This window comes from the organism of the source record quoted next, unplaced genomic scaffold (genome assembly GCF_019419815.1).
Source record: "Pyrus x bretschneideri cultivar Hongxiangsu unplaced genomic scaffold, Pyrus_bretschneideri_v1 Contig5, whole genome shotgun sequence".
NCBI lineage: Eukaryota > Viridiplantae > Streptophyta > Magnoliopsida > Rosales > Rosaceae > Pyrus > Pyrus x bretschneideri.
Genome location: NW_025999787.1, coordinates 5,603,019 through 5,623,849, shown reverse-complemented (window position 1 = coordinate 5,623,849; position 20,831 = coordinate 5,603,019). Strand labels below are relative to the sequence as shown.

At 37.5% G+C, this 20,831-nt stretch overlaps 1 pseudogene; it reads left to right on the top strand.

Moving 5' to 3' along the window:
* The first annotated feature begins 3,204 nt into the window (after positions 1–3,204).
* LOC103949003 lies at positions 3,205–13,300 on the top strand (annotated as a pseudogene).
* Positions 13,301–20,831: the final 7,531 nt, after the last annotated feature.

Below are 20,831 nucleotides of genomic sequence, written 5' to 3'. Positions count from 1 at the left end.
TCTGCAATCTCTCACTCTATTGAGCAGTTCGTAATACCCCAAACCCAGTTCATAAATTTGCCTTCATAGGAATTGGGAATTTGGGATTTAGGGATTAGGATTCAAATGTTCACTCTATTGGGCATTTCATATTGTTTGAAATTTGAAATGGGAATTTATTATTTATGTTTTGTCTAAATTTGCAGACTTGCTTGAATCTACAAGCTTTGTGTTGAACCTATTGGGCATTTCAGAAGCATGTGCAATCTTTGAGTTGAATCCACAAACTTGAAAGGAATGTTGAGTATTTTATTGACAGTGGAAACTATTAGCAAGTTTTGTAATTTAGAGATTGTTTACAAGGCTCAAAGTTCTGTAATTGTTAAATTGTTCTTCAAATAAAAAAATAAAAAAAGGACCCGTGGACCCACCTCGAACCGGCCAGTTACTAACGGGCCGGGTTAGGTCCGGTCCCTCCAAATTTGGGCCCGGCCCAGCCCGTTCCCACCCCTAGACAACCATACCATCCACACACAATTTATACATATATTCTTCCCAATTGCTTAGAGAGCTACTGCCTAAACACCTTGCGTTTTGCAAGTGATCAATCAAGTTCAACCTAGATTGCTTGTTTCCAATTTGACTAATCTATTCTACATTGACATTCAAAAGTCGTTCTGAGACTTTTGGCGGTTAGATGGAGCTTCACTTCTTGAACTCACATCAGGTAGTTTTTGCCAGACACTTATAGAGGGGTAAAGTTGAATTTGTTCAAGTTCGACACGTCATTGCAATGGTGGAAACAAGTAGTTAGTCTTATGAAAAAGTAAAGATCCATAGACATAAAGCAGAACATTCAGGTTCTACAGATATGTTTTGGTTTAATTTTCATGAAAAACTTCAGATTTCATGGGTGTATGTTTTGTGTGAAAACTTCAGGTTTCAAAGACACTAAATTCGATTTTAGATGAGCTTCAATTCATAAAAGGATACCTACAAGAACACATAATACAATATACAATCCTAGTATAGTGAATTTGGAGTTGCTTCGAAAACCTAGTGTGAGTAGCTTCGGAACAACAAAAGGTGTCAACGCTTCAAATATAAATAATAAAAAATTTAATGGTTAATTTACACACCCGAGATGCTAGCCAGGAATTTGTTTTTTGTCAATGGATTGAGACATAACAGAAGTCTGGCGTAGAAGCAAGAAAATATAGACATTCAGGTCATATTGATTTTGGATGGCTGCGGGCCAAACAAGTGAAAATAGAGCTCAAAAATGGGCTTAGTCGTGGGCACTCAACATGGTTGGGTGCGGTGTGGAAGCAAAACATGCCAAAAGTGGATTGGGCCGAGGAAAGGAACAGGCCAGCAGCATTGGGCTGAAGAAAAGGAAGGTGGCCCATAAGACAGGGCGGTCCGAGAGGCAGGAGGCCAGCATGGTAGTTGCAGGCTGCTGGGAGAAGCCCAAGAGGTTGGGTTTGGGCTCAGCTCACACAACAAGCCCAAACATGGGGATGCAGTTCGAAAGACCAAACGGTGTCCTTTTGGAACAGCGGTCAGAGCTGCAGGCTCGGCTCAAAGAAGTGGTGCGGCGCGGCTCGGCTTCAGGCCAAGCCTGGTCCGGCGGCACAGCACCGGGCCACAACTCATCATTTTGGGTTAAATCGAAACAACATAAATGTTGGGTTAAATAAAAGAAATAACCCTCTTGATTGTGCTTGAATTAAAAGGAAAATTAATGAAAATGATTTGAAAACTTTGAGTTTTAACGATAAAGAAAAAATAAAGGGTAAATTAAATAGTTTCAGGATTGACTTTTTAATGTTAAAATGTGATTTTTTATTAAAGTGAACAGTACCGGTAATTTTTCGTTAAAATTTCCTAAATTAAAAAAGTTGGAGCACTTCCCGTCTTGTCGGTCAATTTTAAAAAACTTTAAAATACCCTTCAAATTATGATACTCCCTCATTGAATCCCTGTCTTGCAAAATATGCTTAATCATTTTCTAAACACAATGACGAGGTGGGACTAATGTCTGAGGACTCTTTGAGTCTCTATCTTTCCGTGAAATAAATAAACAAAACACATTTCCGGTATGTTAGGCATGGCATCCTTTAATTATTTGCAAATTGCAATACGTGTTTAAGACTTCATCTTAGTATATCAAGGAATATTGCCACCTTCTTCCATGGGCAATATTCTTCATGCATGATATGTAGCCTTAAACTAAGTTTAACAATCAATTGGTGTGTTTTTAATCAATGACAAACGATGTTCGAACTTTAGACTTCTCTAGCACAAAAAGAAAAAAAAACATTACTAAATCAAAAGTAATCGATGAATTTTGACTTAAAACATCTTTTAAGTTAGTTCTTTATAATCTCTATTAACAATGACGGCTCCGCTGAAGGGACCTACTGAGCAACTTTTTGTTGGTGGGGATGATGGCCTCTACTGAGCAATGTTTTGTCACGTACTCTTCCTAACGTTGATTTGAAACCAACTTAGAATGAAATGAATTATACGCTTTACAAATAAAAAAGATTTAAGTAAAGAGATGTTGAGTTTTCTTCCCTGTATTTCTTAATAGTGGAGCAGATTGCCAAAGGATTTGTGAACTTATTTACATTATATTTTTTTTCATGTACACAGACAAAATCTTGAATCCGTCAATAATTTTTAATGTTGTATTTGATATTGATTCGTAAAATAGGCTTCTCAACTTATCTAATGACCAAGTTTTAGAATTCAATTAAACCTTTAGAACATATCCCAACTTCAAATCCTTCGTACCCCTATGGTGTTTGAAAATTCCTTTCATCCATTTGGCTTGAAATTATATTGCTAGTGTTATACAGTAGTAAATACTTTAAGCTGAAAGTAGTGGTAAAATTAGCATGCAAATATTTCACATGAAAATGCTACAAGAAGCAAATGCATGCTTTTCAAGTTTTGGACAAAATGACATGAGAGTGTTTTAGTTATTACATAAAAGTAAATAAGATGAAAAGCAAGGTCCAAATATGAACAAATAAATTCATTCGCCACATCAGTTGGTGTCTAAAAATCTAGAATTTTTTTTTTTTTTTTAAATAGGGACAACTGGTGAAAAGTCACGGTTATTCACCACTTTCAGAGATATAGGATCTGCTTTGATGCTTATAATATTTACTCGAGTCCCTTCCACGAGCACATTGTTTTCATTTTCATAAGAAGCATCTAAAGTTTAAGGAGGAAAATGGATGAAGACATGGATAATATTGAATTGTTTGTGACATATTAACGGGAAAAAAAATTTTGTCAAGTGATGAAGTTCTTAATCAATGAAAGAAGTATGATAACATGTATGAGAGTATATGTTCACATACAAAAATAATAATTTAAATTTCTTCACTAATGGAGGATGGCAAACGCACGTGGTTTATGGTCGCGTAGAATTGAAGGATTATATTTCGACCAAAAAAAAATAGAATTGAAGGATTATATAAACCGATGCAGTGAGTTCATGTTGAATATCACACTTTGAGCTAGCTTAATTAGTAATTGACCCTCCGCCATGGATGAGTCCCTCTCCCACACTGATAAAGCACATATCTCATCAGATTCTGGTAAAAGACGCGGTGGTTGGGTCACTTTCCCGTTCATCATTGATCTCTCTCTCTCTCTCTCTCTCTCTCTCTCTCTCACACACACACACACACACACACACGTCCTAATCACTAATCAATTAATTTGTATGGTCGATTTTCAATTGCATCGCCTACATGTGTCTCATTCTTTACGTGCAGGATGAGAATGGACACAGAAATAAGACAGGTCATATATTTATGGGCTTCTTTGTGATTGCCTCTGTAATAGCGACAAACGCTTTTAACAGTGTTTGATGGAAAATTTGAGAAGCGTTTTATAGAGAATACCTGCTAGATGTTTCTTCAGATAACACTTAAAATTTCAACTCTTTTCTAATAAAAGTGTTTCTAGAAAAAACACTTACGAGTAATTGCTCTACATAAAGCAGTCTCAAATAGTTGGTTTATTGAGCAGGGGCTTTGGGAGGCTTGACACTTGCAGCTGGGGGATGGATCTCAAATTTGATTGTGTTTCTAATTAAAGATGAGTTCAATATAAACAGCATTGATGCTGCCCAGATAGCAAACGTGGTTAACGGTTCTTTCAGTTTTTTCCCAATCATTGGAGCAATCATAGCTGACTCTTTCTTTGGCTCGTTCTCCGTTATCTCAATATCCTCATGCATTTCCTTGCTGGTAATAAAAAGTCAATTTCTTTACTACATGTTTTCACCCTATTTAAAACATACATGATTTCTGTGGTTATGGATAATACAATTTCTTGTCAATTTGATGTAGATTGTTCATCCACTGATTATGTGAACTGTCCTTCAATATTAGATTGGCAAGCCAACAATATAGCATGCTAGCTGATATATCATATACGAATGTTTACTAGATAATCTCCCAAACATATATGATCTAGGCTAGCATTCTAAATAATTAATACATTCGTTGCAGGGCATCGTTCTCTTAGTTTTAACCGCAACGCTGAATTCGTTGAAGCCTCAACCTTGTGCTACCGGCTCAAAGTTATGCCAACCGACCTCGGCAGTACAGCATGCAGTCTTCCACATCGGCATAACTCTCGCATCTCTTGGCTTGGGAGGTACCCGCTATACCTTGGCAACACTGGGAGCCAATCAATTTGATAAGCCTAAGCATCAAGCAAGTTTCTTCAACTGGTTCTTCTTCACTCTATACTCTAGTACAGTGGTAGCCCTGACAGTCATTGTCTACATTGAAGACAACGTCGGTTTTAAATGGGGTTTGGCCTTTGTGTCATCGCCAACCTAATCGGAATGGCCATTTTCTTCTCTGGAAGCCGTTTCTATAAATTTGATAAGCCACAAGGGAGTCCATTTGTTGGTTTAGGTCGTGTTATTGTTGCCTCTGTTCGGAAAACTAGTCTACAGCTATCAACTGAAAGAAAGGATTATCATTATGGACATGATGGAGTGACGAACAATGTGGCTGCAGCAACACTTAGCAAGAGTTTCAGGTACAAACAGTATAGGTTAATATATACGCAAGGTAGAGATAGAGAGAGAAACATGCGCGATTTCAAAACCAAATTATATACGCTAGATAGTGTTTTCTTGTCAAACAATTAGTTATGAGCATTTACCTTTGCGCAAGGATAAATTTTGGGATCCGACAATTGAACCACGTGTCCGTGCGGACCCAAACACAACACCACATACCTCAACCATCCTGATTTGTTATGCTAACCTTATCCCAATTTAGTCCTGTAAGCAGTAATATAAATAATCAAACTACAACTGCATAGCAAACCAACGCGACACTAGGGTTACCATAAGCATATACGTTTCAGTAACTGAAGGACCATCCCGTGCATTACAAGAAATCAACTTACCTGGAGGTATCGCCATTATGAGAGCAACAGATGAAGTCTTCTACTTCCAACACTCGTTAATACTCCTCTCTAAGTGAATAGGGTTTTAGATATTTCGGAAGCCTTAGTGTGGAAGCAGGGACTTCAACTATTTATACAATCATTCATGGATAGAGATCCACTCGGTCCAGCCTATTAACAGAAGGAGTGTTGATCTCTATCTCAAAGAGTTTTAGTCCCATCATGACTTGATATACTAGTGTATATCAGATAAGGATCGAAAATAGGACAGCTGCAATACGTTAAACTCCATGACTCTTATCGCATTAGGGCTCTCAAACTTCTCGTGTTTCACATAACCAGTACAACCAGTTATGTGCCACACAAGCAGTCCAGTTGTGATCTCATTGTCATTCAAACAAGGTTTTACATTCTCCCACTTGAATGTCAATGATATGCCTCAATACAATAAGAATCACGATGATCATTGAGTTCACAAAAAGCTTGCAACTGATCCTACTCAGTGACTTGTCATTTTTAAGAAAAATATAGGACCACAGAAAACAAAGCACGCATTTCTTGCACTTTGCACTCTGTGATCACATACATATTTATCATGAAAACACTATGCCACCTTTACGAGTCATGATGTTGAGAACTGATAATTTATACCGTCAGATATCAGTTCCACATAACAAACTGAAATGATTCCAGTACCAAAGTCGTTTGTCAAAGCATAATCAGCTATTCAAACAAGTCAATAATAATTAACAACTGTCGACAATAATAAAGATAACTGCAATAAAACCTACGTAGTTCATGGAGTGCTTACTCCCACTCATTAACGGAATCAAAGAGTTCTTTCACTCCCATGTTGAAGACATGTTTCTTGAAGACTCCCACTGGTAAGGCCTTTGCCATCGGATCAGCTACCATTAGGCTTGTGTGGATGTACTCAATTTCGACAGTCTCTTTCTTCACTTCATCTCTCACTTTTAAGTACTTAATATCCATCAATCTACTAGCATATGACCTTTTGTTATTCTTTGAAAAGAAAACTGCAGCTTTGTTGTCACAATACAACTTGAGGGGCCTGTCAACATTGTCAACGATTTCCAATCCTCTCACCATGTTTTTAAGCCAAATGGCTTGTTGAGTTGCTGCATAGCACCCTATAAACTCAGCTTCCATGGTTGAAGATGCAATACCCTTCTGTTTTGCACTTTTCCACGATACTGCACCATTAGCTAATAGAAAAATGTAACCATTCGTCGATTTTCTGTCGTCCACACATCCTACCAAGTCTGAATCTGTGAATCCCACCAACTCCAGCTTGTCCACATAACTGTAAGTTAACATGAAATCTCTTGTTCTTTTAAGATACCTCAGTACCTTTTTCGCTGCAACCTAATGTGCTGTACCAGGATTTGATTGAAACCTTCCTAGTACACTTACTGCAAAAGCCAGGTCCGGTCTTGTGCATACCTGGGCATACATAAGACTCCCTACAAGAGATGCATAGGGCTTATCCTTCATTCCTTCATTCTCTAATTCATTTTTGGGACATTGATCACTGCTTAGTTTGTCTCATTTGCCAATAGGCAATTCTCCATTCGAACACTTGTCCATATTGAATCTTTTAGTGACTCTGTCGATGTATTGCCTTTGGGAGAGACCAAGGGACTTCTTAGCACGATCTCTTATAATTTCTATTCCCAAAACGAATCGAGCTTCTCCCAAATCCTTCATGTCAAAGTTTTGAATGAGCATACTCTTAGTTGTCTGTAGTAGAGACATATCGGAGCTGGCTAACAATATATCGTCCACGTACAATACTAAGAATATAACCTTTGAGCCAAAGACTTTCAGATAAATACACTCATCTATTTTGTTTTCTTGAAAACCTGAAGCTGCCATTACCTGATCAAATTTCTTATTCCATTGCCTCAAAGCTTGTTTTAAGCCGTATATAGACTTGTTCAATTTACAAACCATTGTTTCTTTCCCCCTTTCAACAAATCCAGGTGCTTGTTGCATGTAGATATCTTCTTCAAGGTCGCCATTTAGGAATGTCGTCTTGACATCCATTTGATGGAGTTCTAAATCAAAGTGTGCCGTGATAGCTAGGATTATTCTCATGGAGTCTTTTGTTGAGACTGGAGAAAATGTCTCATTGTAGTCAATGCCTTCCCTTTGTGTAAAACCCTTCGCTACTAGCCTTGCTTTGTGTTTGTCAAGGTTGCCTTGTGAGTCTCGTTTTGTCTTGAACACCCACTTGCAACCAATAATTTTTGTTGTCCCAGGTGGCTGTGGAACAAGACTCCAAACATTGTTTTTCTCCATAGACTCCAGTTCTTCATGCATGGCTTGTTTCCATAACGTTGATCGTGCACTTGATATGGCTTGATTGTAGGTCAAGGGATCATCCTCATCACCTATAGCGTGTTCTGCCTCATTTAGGTACACGAAATCAGGCAATAATGCTGCTTTTCGTACCCACTATGATTTTCGAACATTTAATTCCAAAATTGTAGTGCCTGGAGCATTTACCTGATCTTCTCCAGGGGTTTGTACTGGTGCATGTACATCGTTTTCTTGAGCCTCGGCATGGGTCATGTGGTCCTCATTCACTATCTCATCTTCATGAGATATTTGTAAACCGTTATGAAGAGAATGTGGCTGTATGGGAATAATGAGGGTGGTTGCTTGCGGATCAGGTAACTCACTGTCAAGTGGGATTTCTTCGAAATCTGGGGATGAAGCTGCTGATATACTGAAGTCAGTCTCATCCTCTTCTTCAAGAAATCTTGCATTATGTGTTTCCATAACCCTCGAGTGACTGTTAGGGCAATAGAACTTATACCCTTTAGACTTCTCAGAATACCCAATGAATTTGCAACTGATGGTTCTTGGATCGAGTTTCTTCTCTGTTGGATTATAAAACCTGGCCTTGGCATTGCAACCCCATACATGGAAGTGGTTAAAGCTCGGTTTCCTTCCAGTCCAAGCTTCGAACGGAATCTTGTCCACGGACTTGCTTGGTACCCGATTCAATATATAGTTTGCAGTTTTCAGCGCTTCTCCCCAAAGAAACATTGGAAGCTTTGAATGTGCAACCATAGATCTGATCATGTCTTTTAGGGTTCGATTCCTTCGTTCAACAACTCCATTTTGATGAGGAGTCCCAGGGGTAGTATACTGAGCCACGATGCCATTTTGTTCAAGATATGTCGCAAAAGGTCCTTTGTGTTGTCCAGCCTCAGTGAACCTGCCAAAATACTCACCACCTCTATCGGATCTCACAATCTTAATGTGTTTGTCCAGTTGTTTTTCAACTTCCAAATGAAATGTTTTAAAACATTGCAAGGCTTCAGATTTTTCAGAAATAAGGAAAATATATGCAAACCGTGAAAAATCATCAATGAAGGTTATGAAATATGATTTTCCACAGATGGTTTTAATTGGAAAAGGTCCACAAATGTCAGTGTGTATGATTTCTAATAGACATTGGCTACGGTTTGACCCTATTTTCCTAGTATTAGTGAGCTTTCCCTTAAAACAGTTAATACACTCTTTAAAGTTGCTGAAATCAAGTTGTGGCAACAAGTCTTGTTTTGTAAGTGTGATGATCCTTTCTTTAGAGATGTGCCCCAACCTTTTGTGCCAAAGCATTGAGGTTTTTGCATGAGAGAGCACTTGTTTAGAACCAACACTTTGAACATTAAAACATTCAATCTCATAAGTACAATTCATTTGCCACATATCAACTTTGAGATTAGCCTCACCAAGCAATTTATTCGAGTCATTTGAATGGAAAAACTTTACACTTTGACTGTCACCCACAAATGTAAAGCCGGACTTAACTAACTTAGATGCAGAAATTAAATTCCTTCGCATGGAAGGTACATAAAGTACTGGACTTAATTCTAAAATAAAGCTAGAGGAAAGAACTAATTTGACACTTCCTATGGATTCGACAGCAACTTTGCTCCCATTCCCCACATAGACATTGTAGACTTCATTGTTTATCACCCTTGTTTTTGAGAAACCCTGCAAGGAATTGGTTATGTGAATAGAACAGCCCGTGTCAAACCACCAACTATTAGGAGGAATGTAAACTAGATTGGACTCAACACATACAAAAACATTTATTTCATTACCTTTCTTAACAAGCCAATTCTTGAAGCCATTGCAATTCTTTCTTAAGTGACCTGTCTCTTTGCAAAAATAACACTCCTTTTCTTTCTCAGTTTCGACATTAGCAGTTTTAATTTTATGAGATCCCTTAGAGATGATGTTAGCATTTTTAAATGAAGAAGAAATTTCTTTCTTCTTCTTCTTACCAGCAGCCACGGTTGAACCTTGAGCGAAGTCCCTTTTGCGTTTTTCTCCTTGCACAAAATTTACATCCACTGATTTGTCACTCCTGAGCCGATCTTCTTCTTGTGCACACATAGTGATCAGTTCATCAATGCCCCATTTAACCTTCTGAGTGTTATATGAAACTTTGAGCTGCCCATATTTTGAAGGCAGGGAGTTCAAAGCCATATGAACTAGGAACTGATCAGTCATGGGTACTTCAAGGTCTTTCAACTTTTGAGCAAGATCAACCATCTTCAGAATGTGTTCCCTGACACTTCCCTCACCATCAAATTTCATTGAAGTAATTTGAGTTAGAAAAGTCCCAGTTTCTGCCTTGTCAGACTCTTTAAACTTTTCCCCAACTGCAGCCAAGAAGTCTTTTGCATTATCTTGTTTTGGAACACCCCCTTTAACTGATGGAGCCATTGCTTTCCTCATAATCATTAGTGACATCCGATTTGTTCTCTCCCACTTCTCAACCTTTGCTTTATGATCTGCTGTGCTCTCTGCAGTGATAGCTGCAGGTTTTTCCTCCCTTAATGCCAAATCGAGATCCATAAGCCCAAGAACCATTTCAACATCCTCCTTCCACTTCTTGTAGTTGGAACCGGTCAAGGTCTCAATATTGTTGAAATTGAGGGATGTCATGTGAGGAGCTGCAAAACCAAACATTAATTTTTACAATTGTTAGTCATCTAAGTGTCAACAAATAGACGGAAAATGATACTTAATCTTTTCCTGACACATAATCGTATAAGCACAGTATCATCTTTGGACAGAAACCATTTATACTAGATTTGCATAGCCAAAATATTGAATACAAGGGCAGTTTACATAACTCCAACACTTTTGAGCAGATGAAGAATGTAATCTTGTCAATTCAATACTTCACTATACATTGATTCATTTGTTTAACTTGAATAAATAAACACTTTTGAGCAGATTATTATTCACTTAATACAGATGAATCACATGTTTGACTCTTTAGACAACAAGCCAAAATCAACAAACTAAACACTTTTGAGCAGATTAGGTGTTGAGATCCTTGTTTACGATTCAAATCTTATTTGTTCGTTTGGTTTTGATAAATAGAATGTGAATCCAAAAGTTCTTCTTGGTTGAGTATTCCAGTATCGTAACCATTCTTTAAATGATCTTATCTGCACATAATAGCAAACACACTGGAGGTATCCACATCAATAGTTGATTATATATAGTGACCATGCAAAACAATTTTCAGTATGCAGCGGAAGCATTTTAATGACACATGATCAAAACATATATGCATGTATTTATATCGATGGTTAACCATATACTGATTAAGGAACCCTAGCCATGTTGGGTCGGCTCTGATACCACATGTAAGCAGTAATATAAATAATCAAACTACAACTACATAGCAAACCAACGCGACACTAGGGTTACCATAAGCATATACGTTTCAGTAACTGAAGGACCATCCCGTGCATTACAAGAAATCAACTTACCTGGAGGTATCGCCATTATGAGAGCAACAGATGAAGTCTTCTACTTCCAACACTCGTTAATACTCCTCTCTAAGTGAATAGGGTTTTAGATATTTTGGAAGCCTTAGTGTGGAAGCAGGGACTTCAACTATTTATACAATCATTCATGGATAGAGATCCACTCGGTCCAGCCTATTAACAGAAGGAGTGTTGATCTCTATCTCAAAGAGTTTTAGTCCCATCATGACTTGATATACTAGTGTATATCAGATAAGGATCGAAAATAGGACAGCTGCAATACGTTAAACTCCATGACTCTTATCGCATTAGGGCTCTCAAACTTCTCGTGTTTCACATAACCAGTACAACCAGTTATGCGCCACACAAGCAGTCCAGTTGTAATCTCATTGTCATTCAAACAAGGTTTTACAAGTCCCACCCTCTCCTTCACACCAGCCGCAATTTGGTTTCCTACCTAAGAACCTCTCCTGCGCAAGAATCAATATAATCAATATAGTAGATCAGTATAACAAAAGTGCATTTCTTATCATATGTATTTTAATATTATTTTTAGTTTGTTGATCTTTCTTTAAATTTAGTTTTTCGTTCCTCAAAAAGAAAAAAGAAAAACTTCGCCTTTGTCAATATGGAACAATAGTAGAGATTTCATGGAAATACATGTTAAATATAATATGATGGTTTTTACCACCGATATCTATTGTTTTCAAATTATATGTTCAAATTCAATCTCGGTCATAGAGTCAAGTTATCCATATGTGAGACCAAACGGACACATGTTAGGCATAGAAGACTTACATGTGAAAGGTGTTTTGAGATTATTGTGCCACATTATAGGAGATGAAAGAGCCTAACTTAGTATATGTAATAATGAGTCTCTCTACCCACTTCCAGTTCCTTTAGAGGTTAGAATGTTCGATCAAATTTTACGAAATTTTACATTCTGTTCAACCTATTTTTGGTTCAATTTGGTAATTATTTTTTCTGCTCTTTGCTTACTTACTAAAGTAAAATTGAAATCTGGAAGCTGAGTTGGCTAAAACCATTTACCAATGAACTTGATGTTCCTAGTACCATTCCCTCTCCCTCACCATCGCTATAGTACAAAAAATAAAATAAAAAAAAGGTAAGTTGAGTTCTATTTAAAAACGACATTAAAAGACTTAATATTTGCATGCAGATTCCTTAACCGTGCAGCACAGAAAATTAAAGGAGACGTGAAATCAGATGGCTCGATTGCGAAACCATGGAGCTTATGCACAACGCAACAGGTGGAAGATTTCAAGACCGTTATAAGAATTTTTCCACTATGGTCTACAGCTTTATTCTTAGCTACCCCAATAGCAATCCAATCTAGCATGTCAGTCCTGCAAGCTCTAACCATGGACCGTCACATTGGCCCCCATTTTAAATTGCCTTCTAGTTCTGTTATAGTCATTGTTTTATTCTCCACATCCATCTTTCTAACCCTAATTGACAGGTTCTTATGCCCCATGTGGCAGAAGTTCACTGGTCAGTCTCCGTCACCCCTCCAGCGTGTAGGAGTAGGACACGTGTTAACCATTCTCAGCATGGCTGTTTCAGCAGTGATGGAGTCCAAAAGGCTCAAAATAGTGCAAGAACACCACCTCCAAGACCAGCCTGGTACTATTGTTCCAATGTCGATCTTTTGGCTTTTCCCACAGTTAGTTTTGGTAGGCATTGGAGAAGCATTTCATTTTCCAGGACAAGTTGCATTGTATTATCAAGAATTTCCCATGTCACTGCGAAGCACGTCGACGGCCATGATCTCATTGATTATTGGGATTGCATATTATGTAAGCACAGGTGTGGTTAATATGGTCCAAAGGGTTACTGGATGGTTACCAAACAATCTAAACAATGGGAAGCTGGACAAAGTTTATTGGATGCTAGCTGTGCTGGGGGTGATAAACTTTGGCTATTATTTGGTGTGTGCTAAGTTGTACAAGTATCAAAATGTAATGGGTGCAAATGGTAGTCCTGACCCTGATATGTCCCATCTTATACAAGTTTTGAGAAAGTAATAAACATAATTTGAACCAAAGAGTTAGTTTCATATTCAAGCTAGAATTTTTTAAAAACAATTGAGGTCAAAAGATTTTATTTTTCTCTTCCAGAATATAATAGGACAACATATCTAGTGATGTCTTTTGTTTCACGTGTGGGTGGCCTTCATAGATGGGAAGAGTCAAGAGTGGCTGACTATGGCATTGAAAGCTAATGTAAACAATTTGATTCCAAATTAATGAAATACTATATAATTTGGAAAACAAACAAAGAGTGTCGTAAATGCAATAAACTAAATTGTTGTATTAAAAAAAGTCACACAACATATAAATCTGATAGTGTACATTATTTACCAAAAAAAAAAATTAGACATATACAACCAACCTGCCTTTGTTTGTCTAAACCAAAAACTTCATCTAGTCTATATATACAACAAACTAATTTTGACCGTTGATGCGTGATCAATTGAAGAACTGGCATCTATTACTTCTATTTTTCTTCAGACTAAAACCAGAAAGTTATTTTTCTCTCAAAAAGTTTCTCTATGTTCTGGACAAAATCTCAAGTCCAACTGCTTTATCTTGTCTGTAGCCGTTCCGGGTTGTTTGTTGGGTTTGGCTGCTAAAGCCCTTCGAGTCTTGTGACTGGTTCCGTCGTCCTTGCTTATTCTGACACGACTTATATCGCCTGGCTTTAACATCTTTCCCATTAACTGAGAATTTGACTTTGCCCTCGTTGTCCGGTTTATCAAGAATTCTTGTAGCGCCTGGCGCAGATTTAACAACAACTTGAGCAAACAGTGATTGATCATTCGATGAACAGGCTTCTTCATAAAGATTGACTCTATACAATCTCCAAATTTCCTGCATATACATGATGGGTTAAATATTGTTGAAAATGATGATAATGAATCCATAGTAAAGCCATACATATCTTGACATATAAAACTGATCATATGTCGTACCATCTCAACTAACCATATGTTGTGCCATCTCTGAATTAGAGATTAACATGTTATGGTCGGTTAAGATGGTACAAACGGTTTAAATTTCAACATCTGATCAACAGTCAGCTACTAACCACACCGATATTGTCCAAACTTAACTACATACACATCTCGGCAGTTGCTGAATTTCTATCACAAAAAACCTTGGTGCAATTAGATGTGTAACCATTCAATAAAAGTCGAGTAATCAATGAAAAAAAGAGATTAGACTTAAGTCATCTTCTTAAATAGCTTTTGAAACAGCTTTTGACGACCTGTCTAAATAGCTTTTGAGTTCTTCTTTTGAAACAGGATGACCCTTTGAGAATGTCAAGAATAAAGTTCTATCATTGTTGTCAACACTAGGTTGATGCACATCATCATATGGTTCTTGGGGTGGCAATAGAGGAGGTTAAGCCTCAACAATATTATCACCTTGCTGGTTAAGTGAATAATTATGCTGAAACCCTTCTTGTACTATTGGACCATTCAACAAATTGGTTTGCTGGAAACCACTTGGTATATGACCCAAATATGGATATGATGGGACTATAATTATATCCCAAAAAGCTCTATAGAAGACATTGTCAATAAATCTCCTCATCTCTTCCCTGGCCTTCTCCGTGTTCTCAAACACAAACTCAAGTGGAATATTTTTAGTAAGAAGAGAAGACACAATGTTCGGAACTGGCTATCAATTTCCTCCGACGCCAGAGGAGCGTAATTTGAGTGCAGATAGTGTGAGTACATGATCGACTCGCAAGCTAAAGCATACAGGTCCGAGTCATATAAATCTGACGTGCCCGCCATAAACTTGTAGTGAGTTTCTGTGTCCAGAAAATACCAAAAGGCTATGACAAGCTTATATTGGTTAGGATCAAAACGTAAACCCAGCAGTCGAACATATATTGTGCGATCGATTGAATGGAATAGCTTTAGCTCTTCAAGGGCTCTGTAAGACGATAAGTGTGCATGATGATGTAAGTGCCAGTGCTCTTGGAGTGTTTGGTTTTCAAGGGGCTGGTTACGGTTTCAAAGGCCTTCGATGTTGGTCCTTCGGCCAAAAGGTTGTGTTCTTTTTTAAGTTTCAGTGATAAGCATGGTTTTCCCTCTCAGCGCACCTTGTTATATAATAATTCTAATTAGTTACCAAAAAGGGGAACTGTAATTTGTGACCCAATTAAATTCTCCACGTGCTAAAGTGTTTTGCACTTTTACTATTGTATTGGGGTGTCAATGCGCTTATTATCCAAATATCAACAGGTAGTTCCCAGTCCTTTTTATTTTGGTTTTTGTATTCCGTAGTTGTTTGGATATTATATAAACTAAAACTCAACTGAGTTTTAGCACTGTTCATAAATAGTGAAAGGGTGGAACTGCCTCTGGGTCAATCTTTTGTTTTCTTTTGTCTAGCCTGCTTCGTACGCTGAAAAGACGTTTTTGCCCGTGTTGTCCGCGTGTCCACCATCCTTGTTCTCTCGACTTTGAGAGTCTTCTTCCCCACTAAAGCTTTTCTCTGTTGGTTTGCTTTCCTGATTTCTGCTCTACCCTTTTGGTCTTGCCCATTGTTTTTTCAAATCCTTGATTCTCTCCGATATTATGTTCTTTGTTTCGCGGGAAGAGTTCCTGATTTCGTGGATTTTCTTTGTGGTCTCTGCTTCGACAGCCGTTTTGCATCTATTTAAACCTGGGGTTTTTTTAGGAGACTCACAAAAGTGGTTTCCAAGGTTTCCAAAGTTGCGATCGGGGGGGCCAAGAATTCACAGTGTTAGTCTTTTTTTCCATCTGAGATTTCTGGGTTATGGCCCGATTTTTGGCCGATTTCTAGCCAGTTTTGGTCGCAGCCTGTCATCAGATCGTTGCAAAACAGATGTTATTCAACTAAGGTGTATTTTACAATGGTTGTCTTTCAATTTTTATTTTAGATTTTTGCTAATTTGGATAAAACCCTAACGATTTGGCTCTCTTTATACATTTATGTATATTTAAGTATTCATAAATAACATGCGCGCGCGCACATGCTTTCGTTGTGCTGTCAATTGTGGTGCTTTATTGGGCTTTCTTGGCAAAAAGAGTATTTTTGGTTGCTCAGTTAATAAATCTGAGATTTGTTAGCACTTGTGACGATGCTGTTATATTTTGGGTACGTTTTCTGTCCTTCTGCTTTTTCCAATTTGGGGATGCATTGATAATTGTTGGATTAAAATGGATTTGTATTTTTTGGGAAGAAATGAGAGGAGTCGTTGGAATTTTAGAAAGCTTTGTCTTTCTACCTTTTATGTGACAAAGGGAATACAGACAGGGAGAGGAAGAGAGAAAACATTAATTTAGATTGCAATTTTAAAAGTTTTTATGTTGTTAGTGCTGGAACCTATGTATTTTGTTGGGAAATTGATAATATGTAAAGTTATTAGAATTTTGAAAAGCTTTGCCTTTCTCAGTTTTATCTGCCAAAGGGAACACAACTCTTACGTATATGATTTCAAGTTTTTCCTAGCTATTGATAAGAGTCAGGTTTTATAACTCAAACCATTTCCAATAACTATTTGGTAATAGGATGAAGTTCATACATATAAAAGTGGTTTCCTAAACAATGACATCAAATTTTGAAGTAAAAAAATCTAATAACGTTACTATACTTTCAGTTTGATTCAATGACATCAATTTTGACGTAAGAAAAAGTTTTTTTGCTTTGATTTTACAAAACTCTCTGATGTCCTCATCTAATTCTTAAATTTTCAGTCTTTTTAATGAATAGTTTGGTATTTGGACAGCTTTGATCTTTCATTTCAAATATGTGATTTTGTCTAATTCTTTCTGATCCTCAATTTTTATTGTCGTTTACGGTTTAATGGACATTCTTGAATGACTTTGGTTAACACCAAACAAATGGTATGTGTCGTATTTTTCTCTTTCTATTCCTTTACTTTCATTCAGAGTTTTGTTTGAATGTCATCATTTTCACAAGCCTTATACACCTTTGATTCAAGCTTCATCATTCTTTAAATATCTGTATATATTATGCTCACACGTTTTGTAATCACGCAACAACACGCGGGCACTATTTCTAGTATACTGCTATAATCCCCAAATTGTTAACTAAACTTTTGGGTAAATTACATAAAAATACCTCAATTATTAGGTCATTAATAGTCTTATACCTCGTCTTTAAAAAGTTTCAATGTCATACCTTATCTTCGAATTTGGTGCAATGTCATATATTCCGTAAGTTGTCTGTCAATTTTTCTGTTAAATGCTGACGTGGCTTAAGACGTGATCCGCTTTCTATTAAAATATTAATAAAATAATAAATTACCCTTAAAAAAAAATCCCAATCATCTTTCCCGACCATCCCTTCTCCCTCTACCCATCTTCCCCTCCCTCCCTCCTCTGCACATCCATCATTCCCTCACCCAACCCCCCGACCCTCCCTCCTTTCCTTTCTTCCCCTCCCGTCTTCCCCAAACCCAAGTTCGTCTCCTCCCCCCCTCCCACCCGAGCCCCAACCTGCAACCTAGAAGAAAAAAAAAAAAAAAAAAAAAAAACCATCTTCATCTTTCCTGACCCCTTCCTTACAACCCTTTCTTCCCCCACCTGTCGTCCCCAAACCCACCGCACACCCATCCTCCACCTCCTCCTCCGCAGATGAGCTCGGGTGCGGAGGAGGAGGTGGAGGTGGAGGATGGGTCAAGGGTGAGTGTAGAGGAGGAGGCGGAGGATGGGTGCGCGGTGGGTTTAGGGAAGACGTGAAGGGAAGAAAGGGTGGGTTGCAAGGTGGGGGTGGGGTTCTGGGTTTGGAAGGAGGTTTTTTTTTTTTTTTTTTTGGAGGGGGGTTGGGGAATGACGGATAGGAAGATGATGAAGGGGATGGGGTTTCAAGGGGGGTGAAATTTTCGGTATGTCATCCCGAACCAAACCGAAATTTTCGGTACGGGATTCGGTATTGCATCTCCATTTTTTCGGTATTCCCATACCGAACCGAAATAAATATTATATATATATATATTATTTTTTAATTATAAGAGAATTATTTCAACCGTTCATTGTTTTAGATTTAATCTGTGCCATTCATTTGTTTTTAGGTTAGATCCCCCATTTCAATTTTCACTTCCGTTCCATCAAGAGCTTGAAGTGCAACCACTGTGCCACCAGCCTTCCTTCACCAGAATCACCACCCAGTTTGGCTTATAACTATTATTTTTACTTTTGAGTTTGTTACTTTATTTATTTTAAAACCTTGGCTTGTAACTATTATTTTTGCTTTTGGGTTTGGTACCTAATTTATTTTTATTGCATGCATGATGCATGTGTAGTGGGCAGATTGAAACTTTGTTATTATTGAAACTTTGTGCACAAATAGGCAATGGGTAGATTGAAGCTTAATTTATGAAACTATGTCAAATTTGTGCAGTGAGCAGTGGGCAATGGGCAAATTAGTAGAAATAATAAATTGGCAGTTTGGGCCCAAAAACATAATATGTCAAATTTTAGCCCAAAAGCATAATATGTCAAATTTTAGTCCAAAAGCCCAAAAGCATTTCGGGATTCCCGATTTGTCCCAAAATCCCGAAATTATTTCGGGATTCCCAAAAATTGGGATTCCCGAAAATTTGGTTTGGGATTGGTATTGAATTTGGGATTCCCGAAAATTTCGGTTTGGGAATCGGGACAAGGGTTTCGGTATGGGATCCCATACCGAACCACCCCTAAGGGTGATGGGATTTGGGTTTTGTTTTGTATTTTTGTTTTAAATTTTTTAATATTTAGTTAATACTTTATTAATTTTTTTAATAAAAAGTGGGTCATGTCTCATGCCACGTCAACATTTAACAGAGGAATTGACAGACAACTGACGAAAGGTATGACATTACAACAAATTCGAAGATAAGGTATGACATTGAAACTTTTTAAAGACGAGATATGAAACTGTTAATAACCCAATAATTAAGGTAGTTTTATGTAATTTATCCTAAACTTTTTGGTTCCCAGACAATATCTAATCTAACACCAATGTTTAATCACTTAAAAAAAATAAAAATAAATAAAATAAAAAAACTAGACGTCTAAAGAGGAAACAAAAATTATTCTGTGGTCGGCCCTACATTTAGCCTCGAGGTTGCGAAAATCCTTATGCGTCTCTCTTCCTTCTCTCCCTATCTTTTGGCCCACGCACACAACTAACACAATGGATATTGTCAGGGTATTTTATGGATTTGGAACTGTGAGACATGGCGCTTTTCGAGAACCTAGCCGGGAAGACGTGGAGCGGCATCACTATTTTGCCATGTTTATTTTGATTTCTTTCAATAATTACAAGAAATTCACTCAGAATTTGTTGATTTTAGATTCTCTCTTTAGGAGAGTTCTTTCATTTAGTTTTCATCTTGCTCATCACTCTATTAATTACCGTTAGATGTTGACCATCTTATTAATTATTGTTAGATTAGTTTAAATTTCGAAACTTGTGCAGTTGATAAATTAAATCAAACTCAACCAATAATAATCAATAGGGTGGTGAGCAAAAATATACCCAAAACAAAAGGTTAGCAAAGAGGAAGATGGTGGAGTCCATTTACAGAGGATAGAGAGATACAAAATGATAAGTCTGAGAGAGGAACGACATCGTCTAGGTTTAGTCATACCAAGGGCAAATCATCATCTTCTTAGTGAGTGCCGCCGGCTTTGCAACTAAAATTTTTTCAGATTCAATTCTCCACATAAGCCCACCTAATGCTTATGGCAAAATCGCAGCGGGTAGCCACCCCCTAATGCCTAGGATGACTTTTCGAGCACTGATCCCAATATGACTTGAGTGTTGTCGTTCTCACATGAACACGAGATTTAACAATTCTAATAATCATTATACTTTTTTCTGATGAGCTTGGCTTTCAACAAAGTACTTAAAATTTGCTTAATATTGCTTTGTTGTAATTTTATCGATCTGGTTTTGTGAAGACCCTTTTTGGTGCTGATCTTCCCTTAAACTTAATGGATTTTCTGTTTTGCAGTTTGACGTTTTTACCCTTGAAAATTAAGGTCCACTTGAGCAGTTACGAATGACAAAGGCGTGCTGGGTTAGTCCAGCTAGTAATATCTGGGGTTATATCGCTGTTTTCATATTACGGATTCTTGCAATTAGTTCACTAGTATGGTAATAGCAAAGATTTTTGTTAAGTAAAAGCCAAGGTTGTGCTGAAGAGATTTGTCTCTCACATGTTTGAACATACTAATGATATGGATATATCGGATAACGGGAGACATCGAAAAGGGACAAATGTTGTAAAATGAATTGGCAAATTCAACTCAAGGTGACCTCTCAATTTCTAAATTTTACTTTAAGGTTAAGAATCAATGTTCATTGTTACATCAAGTTGAATCAGTGTTTGAAGCTCAAATAAGGCAACGCATTATCCGTGGCATTAAAAAGTACTCTCTTTGTTACTTTCGTATACAGATAGATCGGCAACCTCTCTCGGAAGAGGTTCAAAATTGAACTCCATGTTTACGAGAGTAACATGATTGTGTACAACTAACATTATATCAATAAAATGAAGGCAATACCA